This window comes from Danio rerio, chromosome 1, assembly GCF_052040795.2.
Source record: "Danio rerio strain M-AB ecotype USA chromosome 1, GRCz13ab, whole genome shotgun sequence".
NCBI lineage: Eukaryota > Metazoa > Chordata > Actinopteri > Cypriniformes > Danionidae > Danio > Danio rerio.
In genome coordinates this window covers 41,382,308-41,395,701 of record NC_141021.1, presented here as the reverse complement: position 1 = coordinate 41,395,701, position 13,394 = coordinate 41,382,308, and the positions used below count along the sequence as shown (strand labels likewise).

The following is a 13,394-nucleotide window of genomic DNA, read 5'->3' as shown; positions in this document are numbered from 1 at the left end:
CGATCTTTAGCGACAATTGCACTTTTTTAATAATATGTTCGTCCTAATAACAAAACTAGATTTTTGTCCATCTGTTTATTTTGTAATTAGTAGTAGTGCGAAAAACAGAAAAGAAAAATCTATTCAAACTCATTATCAAATTTCCTTTTTTTGTAGATGCAAGTAACATGCATTATTCAAACCATGTATTAATTACCAAACCAATTTTCACTCACACTTGGCAAGTGTTTTGTTTTGACCTTCCTTCTAGGAGTCCTTTCACTGTCACACCAAGACTGGCCGCAGCCACCTGTTGGGGACCTGGTGTCGTGTCACTCTGGAGTCAAAAGCAGCATGCAAAAACATTGGCCACTTTATTGTACTGATATCAAAGCTAAGGTGACCTCCACAACAGGAGAAATGTCAGGACACTATTTTATGTAACCTTTCACTCAATTATGATTCATATCTATATTTCACTCTTAACGGAACACATGCTCTTCTGTATTATGCCACCTAAACCTTCATTTCACACTCCACCTATATTTTATCAAGGTTAGCCACCTATGCTCTTCCATTTCGGGCCAGTTTAACACCTGTGAACTTGTCGATATGAAACCTTCTTTGAGAAGAAAAGCTAATCCTTTTTTTTTTTCGTTGTGGATAACATGAAATTGAACTGACCCTAAATTTCCCACTAATTTACAATTTAGTTAACTGTACATTTAATTATCTGTAATATGCAAGTAATATTCAAATTTTTCTATAGGCTAGTCTGACCTTGCACGCAGTACAGTTGCTTTTGATGCTTCATGACAAACTGTCGCTTTATTATTTTGAGTACAGCCAAGGACAGCCAACCGAGAACCATTTATCCCATATCGCATGCTGTTCACCTGAAATCTAAAAAAATAAACCATTGCTTTTTCTCAGTCCTGCAAATGCCACACTTTGCCTATCTCTTCTCCTTGAGTTGACTATTAGTTTAAAGAGTGCAAGAATTTGAATTCATGACTAGTTTTTCTGGCTTGATGAAGTGCCTGATTTAAAATAAGAATAATAATAATAAAGAAAAAAATCAAAGCAAACCTTCACAAGCCACGAAATTCAATAGAACTTCATACCTTACACTGACTTAATTAAAGGTGGAATGTTGGACTGCCACAATCAGCAGCGCAGACTAAAAAAGATCAAACAATTAAAAAAAATAAAATAAATAAAAAGTAGTATGGAGGGCATACACTTTTCAAAACTATTGCTTTGTTCTGATTCGCTTAGATTAATTTTAGCTGGATTTCTGAAGCTAGAACTCCGCATTAAATTTGTTCATTGGCTTACTCTGACCAGCTTCAGATCTGAACATAACCACACATACCAGTCACATACACACTTCCAAAGTCAACAACATGGTGTACCAAAAAATTTCACAACATTTTTAGTAAAAACAAAATAAAACACAACATTTATCAGATGCACTCAGAAGACCAGAACATAAGAGGTGTGAGGTCACAAAAGTCAAATACATCCAGCAGATTCACTTTGTCAAAAAACTAACCTCTCTGGTAAAGATCAGACAGAGACCTGCCATTTTCATCCAGACATCTTGACTGTGGAAAACTGATGCATCATGTGTTATCCACGGTTGTCGACTCTATCATTATATCTGAAGGAAAGACAATTTAATGTCACGTTTTTAAAATCTCTGTGGCACCATCCCAAGGTATCAAGTTATATTTTGAATGAAAAGACTTACAGCGAATTAAGTCGAACAATGCAATAACCTCCTTCTGAGCTTTAATTAAAGAAGCGTAATTAAGAAATTACACCCCTAAATCAGCACACTGCTGGAGCGAATAAGAGATCTGCCGTCGCTGCCTTATAGGTATCTCCAGCTGCAATTAAACCCATTTCAGAGATCCTCCTGCAGGCTGGCACACCTGAGCAGTTGATAAAGCTTCAATCTTGAGCAACACTCAAGAGATTTGTGCGACTGTCTGCAAGTTCAGAGGAAGGGATCAGACCACTATCTCTTGTGAACTTATGTGGCTACTGCAAGGGTCATGAAAGGGTCTCTGCTCGCACACGCTCAGAATACAAACGCTACTTGAGGACACATTCAGCAGAAACATGCAGCATGCTGCACGGTTTCAATGTTTGACAGGCGCAATCCAAAATAGTGTGACCTGACTATAAATATATTTGGCGCCTACATAAGACACAGCAAGTATTGGCTAGTGTGTCAAAAGCAGCAAAAAACACTGCATTCCATCAATTTTTCTTCCCCAGCATCTCATAATGCCTTTTAGCAGCAGTTGAGCAATCACAGTGATGAGCTGCACTTGAAAACGAATGCGCAACTGATTCTAAACAAACAACATAACAATAAAACCGAATTTCCATCGGTAATTATTTGTAAGCCATAATACATGCCAGAACTCGTAGTGAGTGACTGATGTTATTAAATTCTTGAGTTTCTTTCTAAATGAGGAAAGGTGCAATAAAGAAAACAAATGATGCATATCGATAATCAATTTCAATGAGTGTGGTACGGCCATGATCCATCAACTACCACGGCGCTCGGAAAATGCCCTCATGAGCACAACAGCTGCTCGCTGTTATGTTGAATCATCAGATTTATGTATGCGGCCAGTCTTGGCTAAAGTTACTTTGCCGTTTCCAAAATAAAAAAGTCATTTAATGTTGATAAATATATTCAATAAAAAACAAATTACCGCTTGGATGCATTCTCTGGTGTCTCTTCACCCCCATTTAGCCTTAATTACAACATCTTGCTTGGTTTCTCTGCCCCTCTCTAGCACCTGATTCCCCCACCCAATCTTTCCTCTCTCACTTTCTCTGCCCAGCTGTCTCATCACCCTATTGATCTCTTAATTGTGTTGCTTGGCACCTGTTCCTGGGCCCATTTCCAGGTATTTCAACTAGTGCAAAGACTATCATCTGCAATAAAACTCCTCTGTAAGGACATCAGGCGCATCTGAATGTGGGAACAGCGCTCATGATTGCCCATTACAGAGAAATAACACATTTACAAGGGTGAAGTATTACAATTTCAATAAAGCATTTCTTGGATCAACTCAATTTAAACACGGTCTCAGAGTACAGTGCTATTAGGTTTCTGAGGTGTATATACAGGGAACATTTCAATTCTTGTCTTACAGGAGAGGTCGATTCAAAATGGAGTCATCCTACTTCATAATAAAAGAAATATTCTAGTTCATGATAGACATACAAAGAATTTAGCTCTCCTTAGTCCTAACTCAGGTGCAACTATCGTAAATCTCCAAAATAACTTAAAATTGTGTCATTTCTAATGCTACACTTAGGAATTATTTTTATTTCAAAAATTCCCTTCAAAATGAACAGTTACAATTAAACTTATTATACTGTAGACATATACTGTAGATGACTATTATTAATAATTAATTTTGTCAATAAAATTAATAAAAGATTTTAAAGCTACTTTATAATATATATATATATATATATATATATATATATATATATATATATATATATTTTTTTTTTTTTTTAAGTCATCAAAACATTAATAATTATGTAAATAATAGATAAATAATAAATAATAATCTAAATAATAGGTTTAACAAATATTGCAAATTTTAATAAATCTTTTACTAAGTCAAAGTTGTTTCAACACACAAACACACATATATATATATATATATATATATATATATATATATATATATATATATATATATATATATAGTGTAAAAGTTTAAACATAGAAAAAAATGTAAATGGTTAGACGATTAAAAGTGTAAAAAACACTAATTGAACAGCTATTTAACATTATTATAAATATGCAAATATATATTTGTTATATGAATATACCCAATCATCGTAAAAGTCAACTATTGTCATCTTATTTCTTAAGTCATTTTTTTCTATCTGTTACAAAACTAAAAAATAAATAAAATATGTGTGGCCGGTTAAAGATAAATGCATTGTTTCAAAAAGTTATTTTGTATTAAAAAAATAAACGTTGTTTGTTCAGTTATTACAGCATGTTAACCACAACCAATTATGCTATCACCCTTTACTGAACATATCTAAACCCTGGTCTTAACTTCAATATAAAACATTTAACAACCACCAATTATACTGTATGAACTCTAAACTTCCCGCCACAGTATCTTCAGACAGCTTTTGTACTTTTGTTAAAGTCTTTGGGCTTGTATTTAATAAATTGCATAACAGGCAGTCATTTATAAGACAAATAAATAAATATGAAATTAATAAGAGTTTATTTATTATTATTATTATTATGCTAAAAATAATTTATCATTATTATTATAATACGTTTTCCGTTTGCTTCTTGAAAAATGAGTATAAAATGTTTAATGAGTGTTGTAAGGGGTATCAACAGGTATCAGACACGATTAATGTGGCTACAGTTGAGTACTACGCATGATAAACATAAAACGAAATCCTTCAATAATTCATTTAGATATGACTGTATATTCCGCACGTATAAACGGAATTCACAGTGTTCACAAACAGACGTTGGGGAAAATGAATTACGCACACCCATTACCCTTCTTTATGATTTTGTCACTTTACATAAATGTTTAGCTGTCTTAAGGTGAATAAGGAAAAACAAAAGTACTACAAAGAAGCGTAACCTACAAAGACATCACATTGAAGAGGTGTGAGGTAACTTTTACCTTTCAGAGGACGGTTGGTTCCTCCGTGCAGCGGCGGGAAATCGGTCCCACGCAGGTCTGCGCTTTTCACCACACAGCGGATGATACACGCTTGACAGAGAAAATAAGCAGCTCGGTGAGGAGAAATTCTCTTTCTTTTTTCCCCTCTCTCTCTCACTTTCTCTCTCCCTCTCTCTCTCTCTCTACTTCTCCGCCTCAGAGACAGTCAGTCAGACAGAGGTTTTCTTGCGTGAGCTTACCGTCGATGAATGTGACAGAACGTGAGCGTACGCACACGGCGGCTTGTGTAGCGCACGTGAAGTGAAGTTGGGGAATTGTTCTCGCGCCCGGTGCTGAAGAGCAGCTTCCGTGGGGAGAAAGCGATGCAAAGTGTGTGTGTACACTGACCACTGATTGAGGTCCTACAAGGATGAGCGAAAAGCACTGTGTGGATGAGCGCAACGTGTCTGTGGAGGGAAACAGCGACTCTCTCGTGCGTGTCTTTGTTTTAGCCCATGCACATCACAAACTGGTCTCGTGACAGGTTAACCCTGGATTATCAGATGTCCGTGCATCTTTAACTCTCAGAGATCTAAGAGCTGACACTTAATTTCCTTCTTACTTTTTTCCTAATGCTATTAAGTTATGACACAAATCATAATTTATTTACATATTTAGTTAGAGGCTGATTTTTTTCGTCTTTGGAAAATATTTTGTACATGTGATATATTTTGACTTTGTTGGATTTGACCATCTTGACCATGAGCTATCTCATCACTCGAAAGTACAAGCAATCGTTTAACCTTTAAGAAGTCAAAAACAAAAAGGACATAGCCATGGTGGGTGTGATTATTAGGCTATCTTTTTGTTTTTTTAAATCACAAATCACTGCTGGAAATAAGAGCAAAACAAAAGAAAAAAAGAAAGAAAGAAAAATAAATTCTGAATTTATCCAAAATATGTTTAGCACAGTGTTCTTGCTATGTGACCTAAATTGCTTTTCTTTTCTTGCAATATCAATGCTGGGATACACTTTCCGAGAGCTACTGTATTTTTTTAGTGTCTGCACATATTTGACAAAATAAAAGAAACAAATAACTGTATACTATTACTTTAGAGGGTTTAAGATCATTAAAATGAACAATTCTTAAGATTTTAAAACCAAGTAAACTATTGTTGCATTTTTTTTTTACTTTCAGTAGATATAAAGCCACTGCACTGCTTTTTTGTTCATTTCACTAGAACGGCATTAAGCAAAAGTCCAATACACAAGTACTGTAAGACCAATAAACATATTTTTCTAGTGTACTGAATAAAATCATAAAATCTCACACTCTCCTTCATTTCTGTATTTTAATCTGCAGTAGCCAAACACAACTGGCTGAGTATTTTAATCAGCTTTCATTCATTTTCCTGCTCATCTGCAGGGTAAACTGCAGGGCAGTTAGATTATACTTTGCAAGCGGTACACTTGCATGTGCGCGAACAATAAAATAAAGGAGACTAACTCACACTAGCTCATCCAATAATATTCTTTTAACTGTCCCGCATGAAACATAGTCATTACCGTGACAGTACGTGTTTAAAAGCATCCCGATGTTCGAGTCATGCTGCGCTTATTAAAAATCAAATTGTTTATTACACCAGGGTGAGTTTTATTTTCCCTTCTGCATAGCATTTTGGGAATATATGGGCACTGTCCTCATAAACTTACAGTAACAAGGAAAACAGAAGAAGAAATAATAACTCGAGCGATTGCCTGCATGCCTGTGAAACCACCCACAAGGGACCGACAAGTCAACACACTTCAAACTGAGAAAATAAAGTACAGCTTAAGCTTTATTGAAATTCCCAGTTCTTTCTCTACTAAAATCAAGGTTATTCATCGTGGATGAATCAACTTTATGCATGCCTAGTTGGGCTTTTGCTAAAGCATATGTGAGAATTACACTGCTGAAGACTTAAAAATCTACAGTATGTATCTTCACCCCTTCCTGGTTTCTCCTGCAGGAATCGGTATCGTTCACAGGCCCTTCGTTAGTTCTGCTTGGCAAACCACCTCTGTTCTTTCAGAAATTCTCCGCTGGCCACATGACAGTGGTGTACAGTAAGGCAACTCACTTTTATCATTAAGACAACATAGTCTTCAGCCAGCTGATTTTGACCTGATGACATTTGTGCCTTTAGGGTTCCACCAAGGAGATACTCTATATATTTAATGCTCATTTACATTAAAACCTGCTATCTGAGAAGGTTCTACAGCATGAAATAGGCTGTTCAATATGAACTACCATACAATATGCTAAATAAAATATTTTCTAAACAGAAAAAAAAATGTATTTAGGGTAAAGGCACTGCAGGCAAAAAAACAGCTTTTCATGAACCTGACAATTTTATGGAATTTGAGCTTTTTGGCTTAATTTGAAGTGTTCCTTTTATTGCACTGTATCAATTTATGTCTGTAGATTTTAATCATATTCATTTTCTAAAAAGCTTTTTCACCTGCACTGAGCCATATACATCCACTTCATATCACCACTTACATCCACCAGTTTTATTCATATCTATATTTTAAAGGTTTTTTATAGAAGGATATGTTTATTTAAAATGTACCTTATTATAAATATTTTTGTTCTAGCTATACAGTTTTTCTGCTTTATTAAATGACAAGATATACCTTAAATAAATAAATAAATAAATGCATAAACAATTAATTAAATAAATAAATAAATAAATAAACAATTAAATGAACTAATACATTTTAAATCTTGCTTAATATAATGTTGATTTTTTATTTTTTTTCTAGAAAAGTATGTACCTTAATTAAAATAATATTTATTAAAATTATTTATTAAAATTATATTCACCTCCAGCACCTTGCCTTAAAACCAGCATTTCAAAGTATGCATAAAAACCTGTAACACAACCAGTAAAAACTTCCATGAGCAAACAGACTAGATTCTAACAGTCCTCTGTATTAAGCAGCACTGGCTTTGCTCAAGCACATGTGAACTGTCTCCAAAATTTACTGAGAGCTTGATCTCCTTCACGGATTGTACAACTCAACGGCTGTTGACAACTTGGGCTGAGAGTAAACACTTCAGCAGATTTACATCATTCAAATGAAACCCACTGGACTGCAAATAAATGTCAGATTAAACATTTATATTCAACACGCTGGATGGTTTTTTGATGGCATTAGTTTTCTCGCACTGATAAAATTGAAGAGAAGTAGAAAACCAAAAAGTTCAAGGGAACTAAAAATGTTGCAAAAATGTGTGTCTATCACAAATAATGATCCAATAACTCTATATTGAAATAATAATTACATTCCATGCTTTCTGTCGTGACTTCAAATGCAAAATTGTGAAAGATTTATAGCATACATTCACTGTACTGCCAGGTCTCTTAAAGTAAGCAACAGGTTTACCTCTAGACTTCTAGGCATTTTTAGTATACATGGCTTACAATATGGGATTTCAGAGCTGAAGTGTTCAGCCACCACCCGATGCCTTATGGGTAAATATGCTTCGGCAACAACATTATAGGAATACTGTACATACGGAGAGACATGTAAGTCCCAGCCATAGGCAGTTCTCAAACAAACTTTAACACTGCACTTCCCTGCAGCTGAAAACAGCATCATCCATCCCGGATTTCTATGTTGCCTGTTGAGTCCCACACCAAAGCGAATAGACACTGTTGGATCCTGCTGAGCCTTACTTAGATGAGTTCCACCCAAATCACTGGTGACCAAGTAAAGGGAATAAAGTATCATTGCTGTAGATATGAGAAACTTTAGTCAAAGTAACGTTATTAGTTTAGCTATATAAATTCGCCTTCAAACTAAAAAGTAAAATAAATATTTTGTACTAGAAGGTGCCTTTTTACATGTATTTACTTAGCAGATCATTTTATCCAAAGCAAATTACAAGAATTTAATGTTATTGATCTATAATCTTACTGAACATGCAGCCACATATTTGACTTCACTTTTTTTTTTTGTTCTGTTAAGATTTATTTTATTTCATTCTATTTTATTATTGAACTTAATGTTTGTTCCAAAGCTATATAGAGGTGTATATCCTGCAGATTATCATGGCATGACCGAATTAGATTAATTACAGAACTGGATTAATTAATTACAAGAAATAATAATAATAATAATAATAATAATAATAATAATTATTATTATTATTATTATTATTATTATTATTATTATTATTATTAATTCATTCATTTATTTTCGTTTTGGCTTAGTCCCTTTATTAATCTGGGGTCTACAGCGGAATGAACCACCAAATTATCTAGCATATGTTTTTACGCAGCGGATGCCCTTTCAGCTGCAACCCATCACTGGGAAACATCCATACACACTCATTCACACACATACACTATAAACAATTTAGGTTTTCACTCCCAATTCACCTGTATCGCATGTGTTTGGAGTTGTGGGGGTCACCGGAGCAACCAAAGGAAACCCACGCGGAAGCGGGGAGAACATGCAGACTCCACAAAGAAACGGCAACTGACCCTGCCGAGGCTTGAAATAGCGACCTTTTTGCTGTAAGGTGAAAGTATTACCCACAATAATAATAATAATAATAATAATAATAATAATGATAATAATAATAATACTGGTAGTCCTACCACTACTACTACTACTACTACTAATAATAATAATAATAATAATAATAATAATAATAGTAATAATGAATCATATTATTAGACTAAACAGATTATAAATTGACATTGCAAAAACATTTGCAATCACACCGAATGGTTTATGCAATATTAGGCACATGGAGGATGCTAATAGACCACATCATCATGTCAAGACAGAAAAAAAGTTCTCAGATTCAAGTTCACATAAATGCAAAGTTTACACAACAGAAAGATCTGTGGAAGTCCACATCATTTACAGTAGGTCTACTTAAGAAATAACCATGAGTGTTGAAAATTTACATTTAAACAATTGGGTTGCTTTGACCTTTTAAATGCACAGAAAGTGAACACAATCTTGTGTTTCATCCAGTCTGACTGAACTGATTGCAGTATGTTTTGTTAGTACATTTTCCTTATTGTCATTCATCAATTTGATTTAATCAACTCTGAAAACCGGACTGACACAGCTTCAATTTACTAAAACTTCTATGTTAAGCTGCTTTGACACAGTCTACACTGCAAAAGTGCTATAAAAATATAGAGGAATTTAAATAGATTTTTTTAAATCGCTATTATTTTTTTTTTAAGTTGAAAGCTGTGCAGATAACCTAGGACAAAAAAATTATTTGAAACTTACCATCCGATCACCCAGCCATATAAAACATTAATCACTTTTGCTTACTTCATTCCACTCCTTTCCAGCAACCTATCATCTATCTCTTGTTAACTGCCTTCCTTTGATTCCACGCTTCCATTTGTCACAGACATTTGCTCCCGCTAAGATGATCAAGAGTAGTCAATGGCAGGCTTACTTTTGCAATCCAGAATTACACAATTAAGAATAAAACATATACTTGCCATTTTCAGCGACCATAGTATGAGGAAATATTGACGGACTGATATATATATAGTCAGCATGCATGCAAGTATGTACCTCTCGAATCATCATGCCTGAAAACCCAGAATATTTCTATGAGCAAAGTAAAAAAAAAAAAAAAAAAAAAGAATAAAAAAAGTTAGAAGCACCTAAGCTTGGTATGAAAGTCTTTCCTACATTCTTGGAGATTCAGCCCCTCCAGGACATTTCTTGGAACTTTGTTCAAGTATATGAAGTATAAAATTCATCCTGTTTAAATGCGTTTTGGTACACAGAAGAAGTCGGTGCGGGCGAGAGAACATCTGAAGGCTCTGTTGCGGGTTAACTGCAGGAACAGAACACCTGCCATCACATAGTTGGTGTTTTTTTGTATGAGGGGGGTTTAAGAGCAGTGTCTGCATTTGGAATCTCTGTGGTTGACATAGTGCTGTCAGCTGGTGTCTTACACCAATAATTCATAGAAAGCCTGTGGTAGCACTCAATAATTCACCACACACATACACGTACAGTAAAGCTTACCACCTCACTTTGACAATGCTTTTGTTATCACTGAGCCATCCGGCATGAAACTTTTAGCACTTCAGCATAATCACTGATGACCGAGACGCGTGTCAGCTTGCCTACAGATGACCATTGTATCTTTGAAGTTTCATAAATTCATGCAGCAGTTGCCTATATGGTGCTCTTGGTCGTTTTAAGAGCCCCCTTTCATATGCAATGAATCTGAAATGCTGATCCTCTTCTAGATTCTTCGGTTTCCCAAGTGCAGGAAGACTACGGGACATTAGCAAACCTGTCTAGTTCAGTATTTTGCCCTACTCTCAAACCGCGCACCGAGAAAGAGGGTATGGAAAAGTCAGGACAGACTTCACAAATGATATGCAGAGGCCTGGAGACGTGCTATTTGAAGTCTAATATCTTCTACAGGTTAAGAAATCACCAATAAACGATATAACTTTTTTGACTTTGCTGCTGCTTTTTCGGGGTGTGGATAGAGTGCAGGAAATGAATTCTAATCAATGCTTTTTCCGGTCTGCAAAGTCATTAAATTGAATTTGAATTCTCCTGAACTGCCTGATTTTAAATTTAAATCATCCCAGCTGTGCGGCACATCCACTTGTGAGGGCTCCAAGGAGATTCAGCCTCTGACTTTCAACTACATATTTTGAGACTGTAATTGATGGGATCTTTCACTTCAAATGTGACAGAGTTGCATGTAGCAATCAATCATCTTTAAGATACAACGCGCACACAAACAAAGAAGCAAGACATAGAAGACATGTTTGACATTGAAGAAGGTTATCAAGTTAGATTTTGAAATGGAAGTAAATAACCAGTGTCCACAAGGAAAAGGCTGTATTAGCATTTAGCATTCTCTTTTAATTGTATTCAGATTAAATAACACAACTGAACTGGGGTGTTGTGAATATGCTTGGTGCAGTTTTACAAATTATTCTATTTAACTGAATAGACTAAATGAAGAGATTATGGATTTAAATGCATACACGTACAGTAGGGACTAAAGAGAAAATTCAGAGACTGCGTGCCTGTTCTGTTTACCAATTAATCATGCATACATTATACTTTACATACACATGAGTACATGCATGCTTTATTTACACAACTAAAACAATTATTACTATAATTAATATTATTAATAATAATAATAATAATAAAACAATCAGTATATACAATTTTGTGATATATATACAGTTGAAGTCAGAATTATTAGCCCCCATGAATTATTTTTTCCACATTTTCTGTTTAACGGAGAGAAGGTTTTTTCAACACATTTCTAAACATAATAGTTTTAATAACTCATTTCTAATAACTGATTTATTTTATCTTTGTCATGATGACAGCAAATAATATTTGACTAAATATTTTTCAAGACACTTCTATACAGCTTAAAGTGACATTTAAATGCTTAACTAGGTGAATTAATTTATAATTTATTATAATTTATTTATAATTTATAATTTATTGTATAACGGTGGTTTGTTCTGTAGAGTATCGGGAAAAAATTAGCTATAAGGGGCTAATAATTTTGTCCTTAAAATGGCTTTTAAAAAATGTAAAACTGCTTAACTATAAATATGATATTACAAATGACAAAATTCACTTTTTTGTGTAATGTTTGGTATAATGGAAATGGTATAAAAACAAGAAAAACACAATGAAACAGTAACATTTTAATTCAAAAACATGTTGTAAAAACTCTTGTTGCAATCTGTAATTTAATTAATTTAATTAATCATTTAAATATTTAAGCTGAATTTGCATCATATTCTTGCAATTATTATAATAATGCCTCATTTCTCAGCATCACACAATCCTTCAGAAATCATGTTGATTTGTTTATCTATTGTTGCTGTCGTTAATTATTCTTATTCATATTTCCTGCTTGACATTTTTGTTGTGAAAAATGACAAACATTTGACAATTGCTGTATATGCTAGGAACTAGACAAATGCAAAACAGAAGGTAGCAGCCGTAAAACATTTGGTTTCCAAAATAAACTTTTGTTGCCTTTTGTGACATAATAACATGCAACACAATATATAACAATCAGTTCATCATCATGATGCATTACAATATTATCTAGCTACATAATGTAAGAGTATGTAACTGTGTTTCTTTAGAGCAACCTTTCTGCAAACTGAACTTGAATCTCTTCATGAAGGGCCCTTCTAAGTCAGCTAATACAGGGAACATGCAATGACCAAGCCCTTGACCCTTCAAAGAACTCACTTCAAGGGCTCTGCACTTCATAGGCAGTAGGGCATAGGGATGTTCACTTATTTATTTGAAATTCAACCTCAGTTCCAACCTGCTCCAAACACACCTGACTGAATTTATCACGTTTCCAAAGATCTTCATTAGCGGGTTCAGGTGGAATTGGAACTGGACCTAAACTCAGCAGAACAGTTGCTTTCCAACCCAGTTCTAGATTCAAAATAGAATGGAAATCCAAAATTTACAACACATTCTCATTTTTTTGCACATCTAGTCGACTCATCATTGTAATTACTCTTAAATAATTTGTGACATTTCAAACTACATGCTATTTAGGAAGCTTGAAAACTTCTTGCACTTAACCTTGTATATGTTTATGTAAACGAATGAAGGCAGGGAAGAGTTTGCCTCACCATGCTAATATCATAACATCATACCAGTTGTGTCCCAGC

The 13,394-nt window shown here is 34.4% G+C and overlaps 1 protein-coding gene across 9 annotated transcripts in view; it reads right to left on the bottom strand.

Annotated features, from left to right (window-relative positions):
* Positions 1–13,394, bottom strand: part of tenm3 (teneurin transmembrane protein 3) — a 971,756-nt gene that overhangs the window by 722,777 nt on the left and 235,585 nt on the right. For 3 of the 9 annotated variants that reach the window (XM_087235108.1, XM_087235117.1, XM_087235106.1), the window contains exon 1: positions 4,686–4,763. The exons of the other annotated variants lie outside the window; for them this stretch is intronic. The gene's annotated coding sequence lies outside the window, so the exon portion shown is untranslated. Of the gene's footprint in view, positions 1–4,685; positions 4,764–13,394 lie in introns of those variants that run through there. 9 annotated transcript variants of the gene reach the window in all.